The sequence below is a fragment of the Corvus cornix genome, chromosome 3 (genome assembly GCF_000738735.6).
Source record: "Corvus cornix cornix isolate S_Up_H32 chromosome 3, ASM73873v5, whole genome shotgun sequence".
In the NCBI taxonomy this organism is placed as follows: Eukaryota; Metazoa; Chordata; class Aves; order Passeriformes; family Corvidae; genus Corvus; species Corvus cornix.
The window spans coordinates 70053958-70070702 of NC_047056.1; the positions used below are offsets into that span (position 1 = coordinate 70053958).

Consider the following 16745-nt stretch of genomic DNA (forward strand, 5'->3'; position numbering starts at 1 on the left):
GACATCTGACGGCTTGCAAGCCATCCTGAGAGCAGGGGCTGCAAGAGGCGTCGCTCGCCATCCATCACTCCATGGCGAGAAGCGGCGGAGAGAGCGATGAGCTCCGACCCCAGTCCGGGTCCCGGCTGCGCACCCCGCGGAGCCGCCGTCGGGCGCAGCAGCGGCGGGGCCACCTGCCCGGAGCGCGGCTGACACCTTGTGGCTGCCGGCCCGCACGTCGGCCCCGGGCTGCGGGCAGCGGCAGGCAGCGGCCGCGGATTCCTCAGGCCCGGGGGGCCGCGGCTGCGGCGGGATGGGCGCGGGGGATCCCGGTCCGCCGCCGCCGCCCGGGGCAGCTCCCGCCGGGAGCCCGCGGTGCCGCCGGGAGCGGCCGGCAGGTGGCGCCGGAGGGGCGGGCCGCGATGAGCCGCGTTCGCTCGGACACCGTTCATCCCCCAAAGAGCATCCCTGCCGCTGCCCGCCCCTCAGCCCCGCCACCCGGCGCGTGGAAAGGCTCCGTGTTGGCCCACATCGTTCGGCGCCAGAACTGGGACGTGGGAAAGGCCCGTTGAGGCAGCAGGACACGGGCTCGGGGTCTCTCTCTGCCTGGCAGTGGGTTCTCAACGCCGCTGCTGTTCCCCCACCTTTTCTTTGAACCACACATTCCCGATGTTCCAGCGGCAATCTATACCACAAGGCGCCCTGGAGATTTCGGGAGTTAAATTAACCACAAAGATCATCTGTGTCTGTCTTGTCAGAAAGCACAAGAACGTACTTTGGACAAAAGAGGCTGGCTGAACATGGACTATGCCATCCTCCATCTCTTTGGGGTCCTGACAGTCTTTCTTTTCCTCAGTAATTACCAGCAGCATCTGTAACTAAGAAAGAAAAAGAAAAAAACCGACATACATTTTTTCTCAGACATGTCATGAGGTTATATGTCCCCACTTTGCATTCGGAGCACAGGAGCAGTGCAGACTGTGGTAATGAGGCTGGCTGGCCATCCCCAGCCCAGCTGGGGTGAGTGGCAGAGCCTGGCAGAGCTGACTGGCACATTCTGAGGACATCATGAACTCAGGTGATTGCCAGACTCCAAGGTGAAGTTACAGAGGGGCCTCATCTGACTTCACTCATGTGGCGTTTCATTAAAGGACTTTGTGCCAATCAGAATGATGGAGCATAGGCCAGTGTGTTGGCTCTGCAGGCTAATTAGTCTCTCAGACCTTCTGCTCCTCTGGAAGTCCCAGCCCGGCTGGGAAGGACGGGGCTTTGTGTTGCTCGTGTCAAGTGGCCAGGTTCCACATCTGTGGTGCTGGTATTTCACTGGTCTGCTGGGCCCTCATTTGGCCTATAAACCACAAACATCTGCTGGGGTTATGGTCGGCTTGTTGGCTGATTTCAGCAGGGGTGGTGACCTGCTGTAGTAGTCAATCAGTTCTGGAAGAGCAAACTGGATGCAATGCAGAGGAGTTTGAGAGAGCAGGAAAAGCACTCAGCCAGTCAAAAACAAAAACTAGGTTCAAAAAAGAGCTGTGCAAATGGTAAAATGCTGCCGCTTAATAGCCTGGGCAAAACACATACGTGTGTCCTGGTATCCTTGGTGTTTTCCACACATTCTCTCCCTCAACAGCTAAGTATTGTTTTTTAATGCATGTTGACAATAGAGTATGCTAGTTTATCAACCCAATAAGGTAAGCAAAAGTCTAGAGTCACTTAAGACAAAGGAAATTACAAGAAGAAAGTGTGCCTCACGCCCACACTGATAAAGTACTCTTAATCTGATGGAGTCAGGGAATAGTTTATTTTAAAGTGATATAACAGCAATAAATTCACCATAATAGCTCAGATCACAATGACATCTTCAGCTGTTAATGCGGATGTCATGTGTGTCTCAGAGAGCTGTCACCAGAGTTTGGCAGTCTGAGGAATGACACATAAGAGACTAACTCTGCTCTCCATCACAGCAGTGCTGGCTGGAAGAATTTCACTGACCCTTCTCTCTGCTTTCTTTGGACTCACACAGATAGACACTAAGACAGGAATGGACTGTCAAGGCTCTCAGCGTTCAGCTTCATTTCTTTAAAAAAGAAGTCCCTGCCACTGGTCTGATTCACCTCTCTTCTGTGCCAGACTGATTCTGGAGGATTTGCACTGGCAGACATCAGAGATGTCCTTTCTCAAATGAAATACAAAAAGTTCTTCCCATGTAAATTCAGTTTAGATGCAGGAGTTTGGGTGAAGAACTGTTGAAGCGACTTATCCCACCAGTTATTCTATAGTCTCACTGAGAATTTATTTCCAGGTCAAGCAGTGCAGTACATGCCGAGAAGGCAAGGATGGAGCACAACTCTGTGTAAATAATACCTTAGGCCTGAACTGGACCAATTTCTGCTGGCAAAACAGACTCTTTTTTCAGGAACTTGGTCCAGTTGGGACTTCCAGAAAATGAAAGTATTTTATAGTGCAACCTTGTAAACTACTTAGGGATTTTGAAAATAAACAAATAAAAGCAAAGATACTGTTCCTGTGCCTCAGTGTCTGATAATTTCCCAGGAGCATGGATGGCTGAAAAAAGATCTCTTTTCTCATGGTTACATACCCTGCTATTTCAGGGATGTCACTCACTGGACTGCGTTATCAAAAATATTTAATGAATCTCCCCTTGGGTTTGCATTCCCAAAGAAAGCCACAGCAGCCCAGATTGCAAATTATGGCAGCCTAACTGCTTCTTGAGGCCATGCTTACCCTGTTGGGTGACCTCCTTAAGTCTCCCCAAAATGCATAGGAGTGCTTGATCCCCTTAGGAGCCCTTAAAAAGCCCAGCCAGAGTATCCTCCAGCATGTATCCCTGTCAAAAGACAGGGGCTGGACAGGAGCAATGTGAGGAGACTTCTGTAAAAAGCAGTCTACAAACCTGTGAGCTTAATGGACGGTGAAATACGTACATTTTTTTAAATCAACTGTTGTAAGTATTAGAGTAGGGAATAAAAGTTTCCATTAGATTCTATACAGTGGGAAGATTATCTCTTTCTTTTGAATTCTCCTGGATTTTCTGGTGGGAGCAAATGTGTCTGACTGATAGTGTGTGGCTATCAGACAGGAGGAAAATTATCTAATTTATAGCCTGCACTGAGAAAGCTACAGCAGCAGAATAAAATGGTTCTCCATATGGTACTATAAAGCTTCCAAAAGCTATAGTTAAAGAAAACAACAATGCTCATAGAGAAATTCTCCTTTCGTAGATCAAGGAAGGGGTTACAGCAACAAGGCTGGTAAAGACTCACAAGAAGGAACGATGTCTTTGATTGTCTTAGATGAATTTATAGCTTTTATGTACAGGATTACAAGTATTAGATGCATCTTTGTGTTAACAGGGCTCATGTTTTGAAGTACAAGAAAACTCTACAGTTACATTCTGTGGAGGCTTCCACAGTTTGCCAAATGGAAAAACATTTGGAGGTTTGGAAAAATCTTGCACATAAATTACTAAAGGCACGAAGCGCCTGAAAGATGGATGAAATCAGAAGCCAAGGAAAAGCAGCGTGTGTGCCAAGGAACAAAAAAAAACATGTAATGATTTCTTTTAATGACTCTCCTGCAAAATGGAGAGCAAGCTTCTAGGGCATGTCATATTCTCATAAAAGCAGCTTGCCTGGGTGATGAGAAAAGCCCCGTAAGTGGTCAGACCGAGACCAAATTTTTCATCCTTTCTGCACGTAGCTCTCCATTGATTACGTTAAGTGCTACCCACTGGTTAAAAACACAGCAAGCTCATTGTCTCTGCCTGTGGCAAAGGGCAGCTACACACTTGCTAATTTCCTGATTTATGACACCCTATAGAAGGAATTGAAAATGGGCACAAGGTGGGGGGACACACACACACTGTTAGAACAGAGGGAGATCAGGAAGTTTGTGATAAAGAAAAGGCAGGCTCTCGTCTGACATGTAATCTCTCTTTTGGCTTGAAGTAAACCTGCTCCTTCAAGGCTGTGCCATCAACAGGGCCTGGCTCAAATTTCACCACTAAATCTGAGTCAACAATCTCTAATCTGGACACTGGGCTCAGGATTCAGGCTCAGGTTGCAGTTGGAAGCAGACAACAGGGACACAGGGAGGTGGGGGTCAGGGGGAGTGGGGAGAGGAGGAAAAAGACAATCTTTGTTTCTCACTTGACTGTCAGCATAAGGCTGAATTGAGGCAATTTTTTCTTTTTTGTCATCTCCAAGATAAAACTTTGCACCTCTCTGGCCTTGAAGTTGCCTTCCTGACACTTATATTAAGTACAGAAGATATATGTCCGAGAATGGGGGACATAAGTTTGTGGAGCAGCTCAGATTTGGAGTTCTTTTCATCTTTCTGACATGTGATACCGTGACATAAGCTGCCTCCAGTGGGGTTGCTATGCAGATATACAGTTTCTGAAAAGTTACACCAGGAAAACTAAAACCTACCGATGGATTTAGCATTTCACAAAGAAGCAGGATAAAATTTGTGGCAGTTAGACTCAAAAGCTAAAAAAGGTGAATTAAACTTTCATGAAAACAATCTCCCCAAAAAACCAAAAAGGATCAATAAGTATGAAAGAAACTTGTTGCATTCCTAGCCTGTGGGCTGCTGACTTAATCCTGCTACTGTATATAATAAAGGAGACCCTGTGCGTTTAATGGCAGGGACAGAAAGAAGTGGGAAATACTTGGGTACTGTTCCTCCTAATTTCACCCTCTTCCCCCCTCTTTGTTGCTGCTTTGCCATAATTTTATTTTGAAAAATAAAGACTAGAATAAAAAATATGTTGTCTGAGGCTTCCAGCCAAAAATGTGCCAGCACTTTCCCTTCCCACCACCCCCCCAGTCTTCCTCAAACTCCTTAGGCCAAAAGCCTTAACAAAAGCTGTTTTCTGTTTGGAAGATCTCCGGGTCCTGCGCTCTCTTTCCTAACCCCTAACACAGGAAATGATTTTATAATTCACGTTATTAAGGAATTTGACTCATGCTCCCCCCTCTTCCCACCTCGTTCCCTGGATGTCGACTGACAATAAGCCTGTGGGCTGGCACCCATCCTCGCTGACCCGTCTGTGTCAGCTCCTCTACCTGACCCTGCCTGTAAATCATCCTGCTGGACCTCTCGTGGGGCTGTAAGGGTGGCAGCAAGCTTTCCCCAGCATCCAGCCATGCTTCAGCGCCTGGGTGCCTGCTCTGCCTTGAGTTTTGGGAGATACCTGGGACTGCTCCCGAGTCCTCTGTGTGTGTGTGTCTGTGTGTCTGTGTGTGTGCGTCAGTGTGTCTCCGTGTGTGTGTGTGTGTGTGTCCCCCAAACATTGTATTTCACATAATGCCTGTCATGCCAAAGACCATGCTAGCAACTGGGATGCAAGAAATCAATCTCCTTTGGCAAGAGTTAGAAACCACATCCCTCTCCCGAGGTACTCAGGAGAGGGCAAGTAATGTGAAGGCCGAGCATCACCCAGCACATGTGGGGCAGATGCTGGGGCAGCTCTGCCAGCTTGGCACACACTCCCCCACTCCAAAGCTGGCTGAGTGATGCTGCCAGTGCTGCTGCCCCAGGGAGCTCTTTGGCTGCCTGCCCTCCCTGTCCTGCTGAGCTGAGGGCCTGGGAAGCATGGAGGACAGTGGGGCTGCAGCAGGCTGAACTCCTGGAGCTGGCTTAGGGAAGGCTCCCTTTGCTTCAGAGGTGGGCTCTGTAATGGATCAGTAAATGCAGCAATTCTAAAGCCCTTTCGGGAGAAGGAGCAGATGCCCTTGTTCCAAGAGAGCGCCTCAAGCACTAATAGGAGGACTGTGCCCCCTCTTCCTGGCACTGTGGATGTCACATCCGCGTCTCTTCCCTGAGAAGTGAAGAGAATCTCTCCTGCCTTTCTTGGCATAGCTTGTGTCCCAGTAGACCAGCCAGGACAGATTGTATCACATCGATTCTGGCCTGGGACATGGGAAGGGATAACAGCCTCTCTCGTTTTGCATGTGCCTGTGTGGGCTCAATTCCCTCAGCTGAAGAAGAGTGAAGCTGAGTCTCCTGGTCCCTCAGCAAACCCCCAGAGTACAACACTTTTCGGGAAAAGAAGGCAGCATTCCTTCTTCCTCAAGCCTTTTCCTTTTACTAATTAGGTCCAGCAAGGTCCTTCAGAAGCAGGCCTGCTGAGAGCTGGGAATCACAACGTATCTCTGCCCTCAGCTATCTTATCAGTGAATAATAACCAAGCTTTCCTTCCCATCTGGGGCAGGATCCCACCTGCAGCGTGGGCTGCCCAGATGCCAGGGAGCCCCAGGAAGGAGCAGGTGAGGCTGCCCCTTCTCCTGTGATAGTCATGTGCCTGGATAACTGATGGAGGGACATGCAACTTTTAGATGTTTGCATCATTTGTAAACAAGGGCCCTGGGCATTTGGCATTTGGCTGCCTCTCTGTGTCTTGAATATCATTGGAAAACTTATTTCAGTAGGGCAGTGGCTGAAGTGGCTGGGACACCTACCTGTTTCAGTAGATAGGTGATGCTTTAGAGACCAGGGAACAGCTTGGAGAAAGACTGTCAGCAGCCTGTTACTCTTTTCTTCTTCCTTGTGGCCGAGTCTGTTCCTCACAGTGTCACAGAACTTCAAGTCCCGACAGGTCTTGACTGGTCAACATGACAGTCTGAGGAGCACCCCTGTATCAGACACCCTGTCCCCCCTGGAGGTGCTGCAGCGCCCTGCGGTCAGCATCCATTGCACCTCTGAGGACCCATGCTCCCACCATTGCTGGAAGCAAACAGCCAGAAGCTGCTGCTCTGCTGTTATTCACAGCTCTCTGTGTTTTACTGATGCTTACCATGTTCTGTGCAAAATGTCCCAGTGTTGCTCAAGGTAGCAATGCATTTCTTTGCCCAATACCACATAAATGACAACTAAAATGTGTGCAAATCTATGTAAAGTAGTTCTCCCCGTTTCAAAACATTTGAGCCTTTATGTTCACTATGAAGCAGGTTCAACTCAATTCCTGATTCTCTCTCCCTCAGCTGCACAATGGATACTGAGTGATACTGAGTACCACCTCTCCTTACTCATGGATCCCAAATATCAAGTCAACTTCCAGTGAGAGTGGAAGGCATAACAACTTAAGAGACTGCTTCTGTTCTGAGTTACACCTCTGTAAATCCAGAGCAATTCCAGGGGAATCAAACTGAACCAGCATCAGCAAATTTGCTCTTAGTTTGCACACAAAATGTTTGTCATAGTTATTATTAAATGATGTCTTTATATTCCAGGTCTATTTTTAAAACAAAGGCAATGAAGTTTGGGCATCCAGTTCTATATATGGACACTCCAAATGGCATTGAAATGCCTCATGCATGTGTTTGGCTGAGTGTTGATTTGAGTGTCCAAATATGGACCTCAGAATGGGATATCTCACTTGGATAAGCATCCTTGCAAATTTGGCTCACAGCACTTATTTGAACAAAGCAAATTTATTTCTATCATTTAGCACGGAAAAAGCATGAATTGTTTTCATTTTGAGGGACATCCTTTTTCACGGAATTGGGCCACTCAAAAAACTGTCATGTGTAGTAGTTCTAAACAAAATAAAGCCTTCAAAAATCATCTAAGACAACACAGGAGGAAATTAATGCAGAGTGCTTGCAGCACGCAGACCCCCTTTTATCACAAGGGCAAAATTCTTGCTGACAGCAAGAATTCAGTGCTAGCAGAAGGGCCCATGCAGCTTGATCACAGCACACTCCCCCTCTGCCCCAGCAGTGTGAAGGGATGCATGCACGGCCGGCTGCTCTGAGACCCGAGGCAAAACTGCCTCTCTCCGCTCATGGAGACAGTCTCTGCATCCCAAATCCGTACATGTGCAAGAGCTGGAGTGATGGCTGTTGCACGCAGGAACCTTCCCCTGTATCTCCCAGTGCACGGGATTTTCTTTGTCTTCTTGATGATGAGTTCTCCAGGAAAAAGCTTGGCTTGGCTTTTAGGTCTTAGTGCTTAATAAATAATGTCAGCAGCAAGCGAGCACCGTTCTGCAAGTGTTTGCTGGGTTCCCGTTAATTGCAAAGGACCTTTACATCCTTTGTGTAATTCCATTCATTTTGTTGGCATCATACAAGGGATGGATTTGGCCTCAGAAATAAAGCAGGTTTCTCTTGAATAATGTATTGTACCATTTGGTCTGCATTTTCCTCAAGGTTTATGTATACTTGGGTACTTCTCCCCATATATGCAGCTGGAGATATTTTTTCAATAGCAAACAATGAACTGATTCAGCTGTCCAAAGCAGTTGTTCACATTCTGAATTTTGGGGTAAGATGTTAAGAAAGCACAAGGTGAGCAAATTCTCAGGAAAGCTAAGGTAAGTTTGTGATCAGTGGAAACATGTGATGCCAGCTCTAGCCTAGATCACCTTCTCTACCTCTGCTGTCCTGATGATTTTTGACAAGCTGATTCCATTTCTGGAAAAGAAAACCGGTTCATCAGAGAGAAAGATTTCTCTAAAGAGTCTGTTGTTTTTCAGAAGAGTGAAAATGTGTGCTAACAATTCTGGACCACTGACAAAATCAAGATCAATACACACGGCCTTCGTTTTACAGCCAAGTTCAGATGAATAAATAGAGATGCAGCAAGCTGTTTACTGGGGAGACAAGCTTTACTCTATGTGCCCTTCCAAGCAGGCACGCTTAGGCTGCTGTTGTTTGCCTTACATGGCTGGGTAATGAAATCAGTCAAACAGTTCCAGCACTCACCGGACATTTCCAAGCCCTCCATCAGCAGTGCTGGCTGTGCTGGCCAAGAGCTGGGAAGCAAATGCTACTGTGTGAGATAGCAGTTGCAGAGGCCTGGGGGCACTTGGGAGGAGTTTGGTCCATTGAAGAACCTCTGGTTTCAGGGGGAGTCCATGCACAGAAAAGCCCCATCCTCACAAAAGGCAGGCAGAATACCCTCTGTACGCTGCCCCAGATGCAGCATGAGGCTACTGTGCTTGCACAGATCCTCTCAAAATCAATGAAGCTGCAGCCACTGCATCTACCCAGAGATCTTCTCCAAGATCAGGACCTAACTCTGCACTGTGCTAAGTGCAGGGATTTTTCTCCCCATGCCTTAAACACTGCAGAAACTGAGAAGTGTCAAGGGAGGCACAAAGATGGAAGGGACATAGATACAGCTTTCGAGAACAACTTACACATATTTTTCTGTGGCTTCAGACTCAGGGGTCTTTTTGTCTGTGACCAGGCAGGTAGAGAAATGAATAACTGCATGCACAAAGAGGGAAAAAAAAAAAAAAGAAAAATAAAACAACAGCACATTTAAGTGCATTTTTTTTTCTTGGAGATTTATTTTGTTTTAATAAATCTGACACCAGTCAGGGAGAGAGAAAAGCGCTGCAAGACCAAAAGGAAAGCAGAGGGTGCTTCAAATTCTTGCTCTCTTGAAGATGTTTCATCAAAATGTCTTTGAGCTCTCTCCCTAGACTCAGGAGTTGCTGGATTCCCCCCCCATCCCCTTTTTTTTTGTTGGTTTTTTTGTTTGTTTGTTTGTTTTTTTTAAAAAGCGAGCTTACTCGCCCGGTGTGATTTCCAAGCTTTCACAGCTCTAATAAATAAGGAGCACCTGTAAAACAGTAGCTTGACTTAAGTGAATCTGTACAAAGGAAAATATAGAAATACAGTATATACATAGTGCTCATAGTGCACCATCACTACAAGGCTCTGGTTCAACTGACCCTGCTGCCCTGCTCCCAACACCACTGACACAGAGCCTCTGCTCCTGCAAACTGCTCCTGTCTTCCCCGCAGCAGCCTTATAGAAAAGGTGTACTCTGAACACTCAAGAGTGAACAATTGCTTTATTCGAGTTAGTAAACAGTTACACTGAATCACAAGGTGATCTGAAATTTTTTTTAAGTTTTTTTCTTTCTTTTTGATTTTTTGTGGGGTTTTTATGGGTTTTTGTATTTTTTTTTCTTTTCTTTTTTTTTCTTTTTTATTTGTCAGAATGGGATACTCCACAACTCTCTTACCAATTCAGTGCCAGTATAACATGCTCTAGTGTATTTTGGACTCTTGGCTACAACTGTACAAGTGCACACAAGTAAATTCTACCCTGTTATCCTCCACCCACTGATTGAGGATCAAATTGCACATTTCTCTTAACCATGACAGGAGAAAGCAAACAGTGAAACAGAATCATGGGGGATCTTTCTCACTTTACCCTTGTTTTCATTGGTTTGTCCATACCATTCTAATTATCATGAAAGGGCTATGCATATGGAGAGATTGTCTCACTGCCTTCCTGGATCACTGAAAACCATCAGGGTTGAAATTTCATCCAAGTCTTTCGTGACGCCCAGCAAATATTCCCCTCAGATTATTTTACACCTTGAGGGAATTTTGGTCTTTAGTTCAACACTCTTGCTCTGTTCCCAAATGGGGCGCTATTTAGGGGAATTTAAAGAGAAAGCTGAGAAGAATAAACATTTACTGAGTACTCTTGGCATTCAGTCTCTGAAAAACCACAGTATAAACTATTCATGCTGCTTCTTACATCTGTCAAATCAAAAATTAAAAGCCATAAAAGTGTAACACTGAAAATATGGCATTAGAAAGGATAAAGGTGGCCTTTGTAAAAATAACAAGAAAAGTATATTAGCCAATAAAATATTCTAACTCTTCATTTAAAAGTGCATCATGGGTAGGACAGAGATGACTCTGAAGCGTTGCTACTCCAGTATTACCCCTTTCCCCCATCAAAACTTGAATAGGTCCAAAACCATACAATGCAAATCACGATTCTTAGTGTAGCAGCAAAACCACAGCAGTTTTTCAAAGGAAAAAAAAAATTAAAAAAAATCCGTATCATTGTCCAATCTCAAATATCTGAACTCCGAAGTCAGTGAGGGAAAAGTACCTATGTTGGTCCGTGTGGTTTTTGAAACCCGGGTGAAAAATCCCCCCCAGCAAGAAACCAAGAGGAAAAAGCGTTCCAAGAGGAGAAGAGGGGTGGTCGCAGGAATGCTGAGCACACTGTGTGGATCCATGATGTGCTGTCTTCTGGGTCAAAGGCACCCGTGGGACCGAGACTTCCTCGGAGGGGCTTCATGACAGGAAGCTGCTTTCTTTGCTGGACTTTCAGCCAGAGGGGGTGGTGAGCGGACCAGCTGGTGTCATTCGGTGGAGTGACGTGGTTTGCTCTGCTCCCTTTCTCCATGCAAGGTACCCTGTCAGCGAGTGCTCCTGCAAAGCAGACAAGCAGAGGGGGTCAGGGTGAGCGGCAGGAGGCTCACTGCAGGCAGGCTGGGCACTGCCTGAGCTCAATTCCCACACAGCCTCACAGTGGGCAAGCAGTCAGGCTGAGGCACAAGTCCACCACTTCAGCCTCGCCTGCCCCTTGTGCCTCAAGGGCCATCGGGACATGCAGCGTTCAAGGTTGCTGGAGTGGAAGACGAAGGAATTCCTGTGATAAAAAGGTGGAAACTGATATAATTATAGTTCATTCTCAACAACACCCGGGCAGTTATAAGCTCCTGAGTCTTAGTTTTTCTAGGGGCTACTGGGAGATACACCATTGCTTCATGTGCTTCTGCTTCCCTTGTCAGCTGACCATGTAAGCTACCTAGCAGAGATTGTCCCCTCTCTCTCCCTGCACAGTGAGCTTTGGACTCTATCTCCTTGGATGGGATCTGCTGTCCCCTACAGATTTGGCCTGAAACTCTGCAGTACTGATCAGCCTTGTTTTGGTGCTGGGGCACATTTTCCTTCTCCGTCTGCTCCACAATCTCCCCTTCACACTGGCTCCTCTGCAATCCCTCTCAAAAATGTGCCTGTATCCCCTTGCCAAACCTCCACCCTCCTCAAAGCAGAGACTGGAAGGCACATTGAATATGTCGACCAGCATAAACTTCCATGGCATGGAGGCCACCACATCTAGGTTAAGGAGTAACGTTTGTGCTTTCAGGCAACGTGCCCAGTGAGATGAGCTTCTTTGTGTCTACAGAGAGCTGTGAACAAGAACTAGACTGAGAATTGGGATGTATCCACCTACTAAGGTGAAGTACACAGCTGTTTTCTGTCACATTTTTTGGCTTGAAGTCTTGGTGTAAAAAGGGAAGCAGAGCAAATTAAACCTGTAATGTCTGTATGAAACCTCACTCTACTTCTCTCTTTCCATACATCAATGGAAATTAATTTCCATCCCTCACTAACCAGTCTCATGGTACATGGCACAGACCAATAAGAGATTTGCAAGGGGAGGCATAAAGAAGTTCAGTGGCCCTGGATGCTTTCTGCCTGGAGTGGTCAGCTTGCTGTGTAAGTTCTGTCTATTTTCCCCTGCTGCCAATGGACTCAGTGTCCATTGTGCTGAATGGCAAGAAGGACCTTCCCTGGTCACTAGCTCATATGGCAGTAATTGCGTTTGATGAATGCATCTTTGTAGCAATCAAGTTACAAAATAAAAATCTGTATCAGGCATAGCAGGCAAAGTTCTATAAAGAAATGAGAACATGCTAGTCATCACTGCTTCAGAGCTCAATGCTATGCACCTCGTGCCAGCACTAGCGTGCATGACCAGTACAATAAAGTCAGCTATTTATATCTCCCCCCAAAAAACCCCAAATTACTTTTTAGGAGATCAACATATGCTCTTCACCCTAGCTGAACCTGCCTTCAACACACATCAAATATTGCTGATCAGATAGAAAAATTGCATCAACCACAAAAGAATTTTCATCAGGATAAAGCCATAGAGTTGAGCTTATGTGAGTTGTGCTGAGGTAAGCACACTGGGTTTTGCTTGCTTTCCAAAGTCAAGTAGGGCTGGGCTGATCCTGGATTGGAAGACCACCTAGAAGTTGGAGGCAGGCTGTAGTTCAAACCCAGGAGACAGCATGGAAAAGATGAGGGAAAGAGAACAAGTAAGAAGGATCATTTCTGCCCTATTGTTAAAAGGGGGGGGGGGAAGGAGAATAACTCAATTGGATGATGACCCAGCTATAGCAGGTGCTTGGAGGTTCATCTGTGGGCTCAGATAGTGATGCAGTGATTCCATGCAGTAGGTGAGAGGTGCACTCTCTCCTGGTGCTGTGTGGCTGTTAGTCAAAACCTGAGCCATTGGCAGCTGTGACACAGGCTGCACTCACCCACACAGAGCTTCCTCTTTGGTTGATGCCTGACACGTGAGGATTTAAGTCCTTGCTCAGAGCAGCACAGAATTAGAGCACGGCAGGTCAATTTGGCAGCTAAGGCAAAGCCTCCCCACTCTCTGTTCCCTCTCTGCAGTTACCCAGCTCTTTCCAGGTGCTGTTGCAGAGCTACAGCCCTTTGTCCTGTGGTGGTAAGCTTGGCCCTGCTTGGCAGAGCCAAATGCTAGAAGCATCACCTCCCTGCCCCTCCATGCTGAGGAGCTGGCTGGCTCAGCTGTGGGGATATGTCCTTCTGCTCCCCCACCCCCAAGCACTGATCCCTGTGTGTCTGCTCCCAGCACTGCCCCAGGAGACAAGCATGGCAGCATGCTCCTGCTGGCAGTGATGGCATCCCCAGTCATGTCCTGTCCCCTCAGAGGGGCCATGTCATTGACATGCCTTTGGACTCATGCACACATCCAGACACACACACAGTTTTTTCCATGGTTGCTTCCCTGTCATTCTATGCCCCATTGAACATTTCTGTCTCCAGATTCACATCTTATTGTTCAGGAAAAATTAGAGACTGGGTGGGGAAGGCTGAAAAAATCATTGATGTGGACTGGCATGGCAGAGTTCCCATAATATAGCACAGCACTTAATTCACCCAGACAATGAATGCTGATGTGCTAAAAGAGGCCTAGCTCATCTGGGACATGCATGGCTCTAGAGTAAAGGCACTGCAAGTATTTTCTCAGGGAAACTGCTCTGAAGATAAACCACAAGAGTGCAGCTAAAGTCAGCATGGGAGCAAGCTCAGCCCTGGAAACACTCGGGAATCATCTGTTACTTGTAATAGTTCTGTAATTTTCTCTTTTTCTTTTTCTTTTTTCACAATTCTTAAAGCAGTTCAAGCTTCTTCATTAAAACCTTCCCCTTTGAATACTCTGTGATTTGTCTTTCCATGAGCTAACTGAAGGGATGCCATATTGCAAAAGACAGGGAGGACCTTTAGCACAAATGGGAAAACAAGCAGCGTCCTTAAGCACCACCTCTGGATTTCAAAGATAGTGATTTCCTTCTGCTCTGACCTTGTAAGCCAAAGATCCTCCTCAGCTTTGGGTCACCTGTGGAACTCAGGCTCTCCCTTCTACTGAAACATGAGCTGCAGTCTGAGCAGACATTGTGACTTCAGGGAGTGCACTGGGGAAGAGCCCTGTGATTTGACTTTTATGCCTAGGCAGAAGAAGTGGTAAGGACACCCCCAACTTATTGCACCATTTTCTCCAGGCTATTACTGACAGTGGGTCTCTGGTTTATACTTTGGGGGACTCTGAGGTATGTACATGGATCATGCAAAGAGGAAAATGCCATCACAGTTCTGGACTTCTAACCTCTACATTGGAAATGTCCACAGAGCCTGCCAGGGCCAGTCCTGACTTACACTGGGGTAACTGGGTATATCTCCACAACAACAAGGCAGCCCAGTGTCCCCCAGCTAGTGCAGCACCAGTGTGTTTTCCAGCCTCGTAAATAGTGTGCTTTGCCCCACTGGTGTGCAGATGTGACAGAAGATACGATTTTCCTCTGAAAAAAACCAGCCAGATCTTCAACAAGTTCTCCCATTCTAAGCTGGGATAAAGTTGGACTTTTGCAAGGTATTTTTAAAAAAATAACAAACAAACAAAACACCCTCCCCCCCCTCAAAAACCAACCACAACAACAACACCCCCCCCCCAAAAAAAGCCAAAACAAAACAAAAAAACCACACCAAAAAAACGAACCAAACAAAAAAAATATTCCAAAACTGAAAAAGAAGGTAAACCAAATCCAGACAGTTTCTACTCTCCTTTCCTGAAAACAGGCAACCACTGTGATGTGATTACCCTTCTTTAAACCTCCAATTTTGTCTGAATCAGAATAGGAACTTTAACTTGCATTTCAGCTGTCTCTTGTGGGCCTAAACCACTATGCTTTTGGCTATTCCAAGGTTCTTCTCAATTTTCTTATTCAACCTGATCTCTCCAGTAAAACCAGTTATATAGCCAGAGAAAGGCAGTTTAACTATTGGTAGTGGTACGCAGGATGGTGAGGATGGGTATCTTGCTGAGCCACAGCCTGTACCTCCCTCTGAGAGTTCTCCTCCTCACCCGGGCCACACCTGGGCCTGGCTTTTTAACCTGAAATGTTACTGTGGGCCACAAAATTATAACAATCATAACAAAACTTTCTGAAGCAGCAATGAACCTTTTTAGTGAAAAGTTTCAGCATCCAGTATCAGGAAGCAATCAACACTTTCCTATTTTCCCATGAACAACTCCACTGCCCATAACCGTCCAGGACTGCATGCCTGATACGGTCCCCACAGGGTTTCTCCCTGGTTTTCACAGCCCTCATTCTTTTCAAGTCTAAGCAAGAGCAGATGCTCATCCAAAAGCATGGGGGCATGCTCAGGTGGCAAAAATGTCACGTGGATTATACTGTGGGAGAATGAAGAGGAAAAACCCACTCAGAACACATAAGAACCAAGTGGGTGAGACTGAGCATTGACCTCAGTGCAGTGCCAGGCCCCTTAGGGCATCTCCCTTACGCCCAGCACTGCTGGGCACTGAAAAACCTGCACTGGGCCCAAATAATGCTTTAGATTTTCTCTATTTCCCACCTCAAGAAGACAGGAACAATATTTTTACCACCAAGATAACAATTTCAGCAATATTTGGTAAACTGCTTCAAATGAAACTGAATTCGCATTTTAACTGAACTTTGAAATTTAGGGTCAGAATTCAAATTTTCAATGACTTCATCATGTATCTTTTCTAGTCATGTTCAAGATTCTCTCAGTTGGAGAATTCCTGTGGGAAAGAGCATTTTTTTCTCCTCTTTTTGGATAAGGAACTTAGAAGTGGCAGCACAAGTGGTTCAAGGAAGGCTTATAAATATTTGGAGCATAAGCAGGCAACACGAAGTTTTACATTTAACCACGTGGGCTCCAAATAAATGGCTGAAAATTGCTCTAACCATAGGTTTCAATATCAATCGCCTGATGATGGGATGCAGATCTTTCCAGAGAGGTCAGAACTCCATAGTTATTTCACTCAACACTACCCAATCCCTAAACCACCTTTTTTTTTTTTTTTTTTTTTTTTTTTTAATATCTGCCTTCATAGAAGATGATTACATTACACAGCATGAAAGTCCAAAACTGGGACTGGAAGATGGAGCACAGCAGGGAGTATGGGTGTCCTCTCAGCAAACGCAGTTCAGCCTCTTTGCCTTTAGATAATTTGCTATTGAAGGTTGGCTCGAATTTGAGGCAGCAATGTTTCAGAAACTCTTGGAAAAGCAAGCCAGCTGCAGGGTGGATATCATTACAAATTGAGACACATGTTGTACAGGAATACCATTCTTTTCAAATACCAAAGCTGTGTCTGGGGAAGTAAAGCCATGCAAAGGAGTCAGAGGCAGGACCTCGATCTCTAACGTGCCGAAGGCCTTCAACTTGCATTAGAGGCACCGAACGCTGAGTGCACGCAGTACTGAGCAGGATCAAGCCCAGATATTTAATCAGCTGTAATTTTCATGGTAGAAGCAAACATTAAATAGTTGAGGGTTCTGCAGAATGTTAGAGGTTACTTCGATTCATGGCTCTCACGAGATGATCA

General features: G+C 46.1%; 1 protein-coding gene across 2 annotated transcripts in view; it reads right to left on the reverse strand.

Annotated features, from left to right (window-relative positions):
• Positions 1–9791: 9791 nt before the first annotated feature.
• Positions 9792–16745, reverse strand: part of LOC104691671 (sine oculis binding protein homolog) — a 113220-nt gene continuing 106266 nt past the window's right edge. For both annotated transcript variants that reach the window (XM_010403294.4, XM_010403283.4), the window contains one exon: positions 9792–11197. The gene's annotated coding sequence lies outside the window, so the exon portion shown is untranslated. The remainder of the gene's footprint in view (positions 11198–16745) is intronic.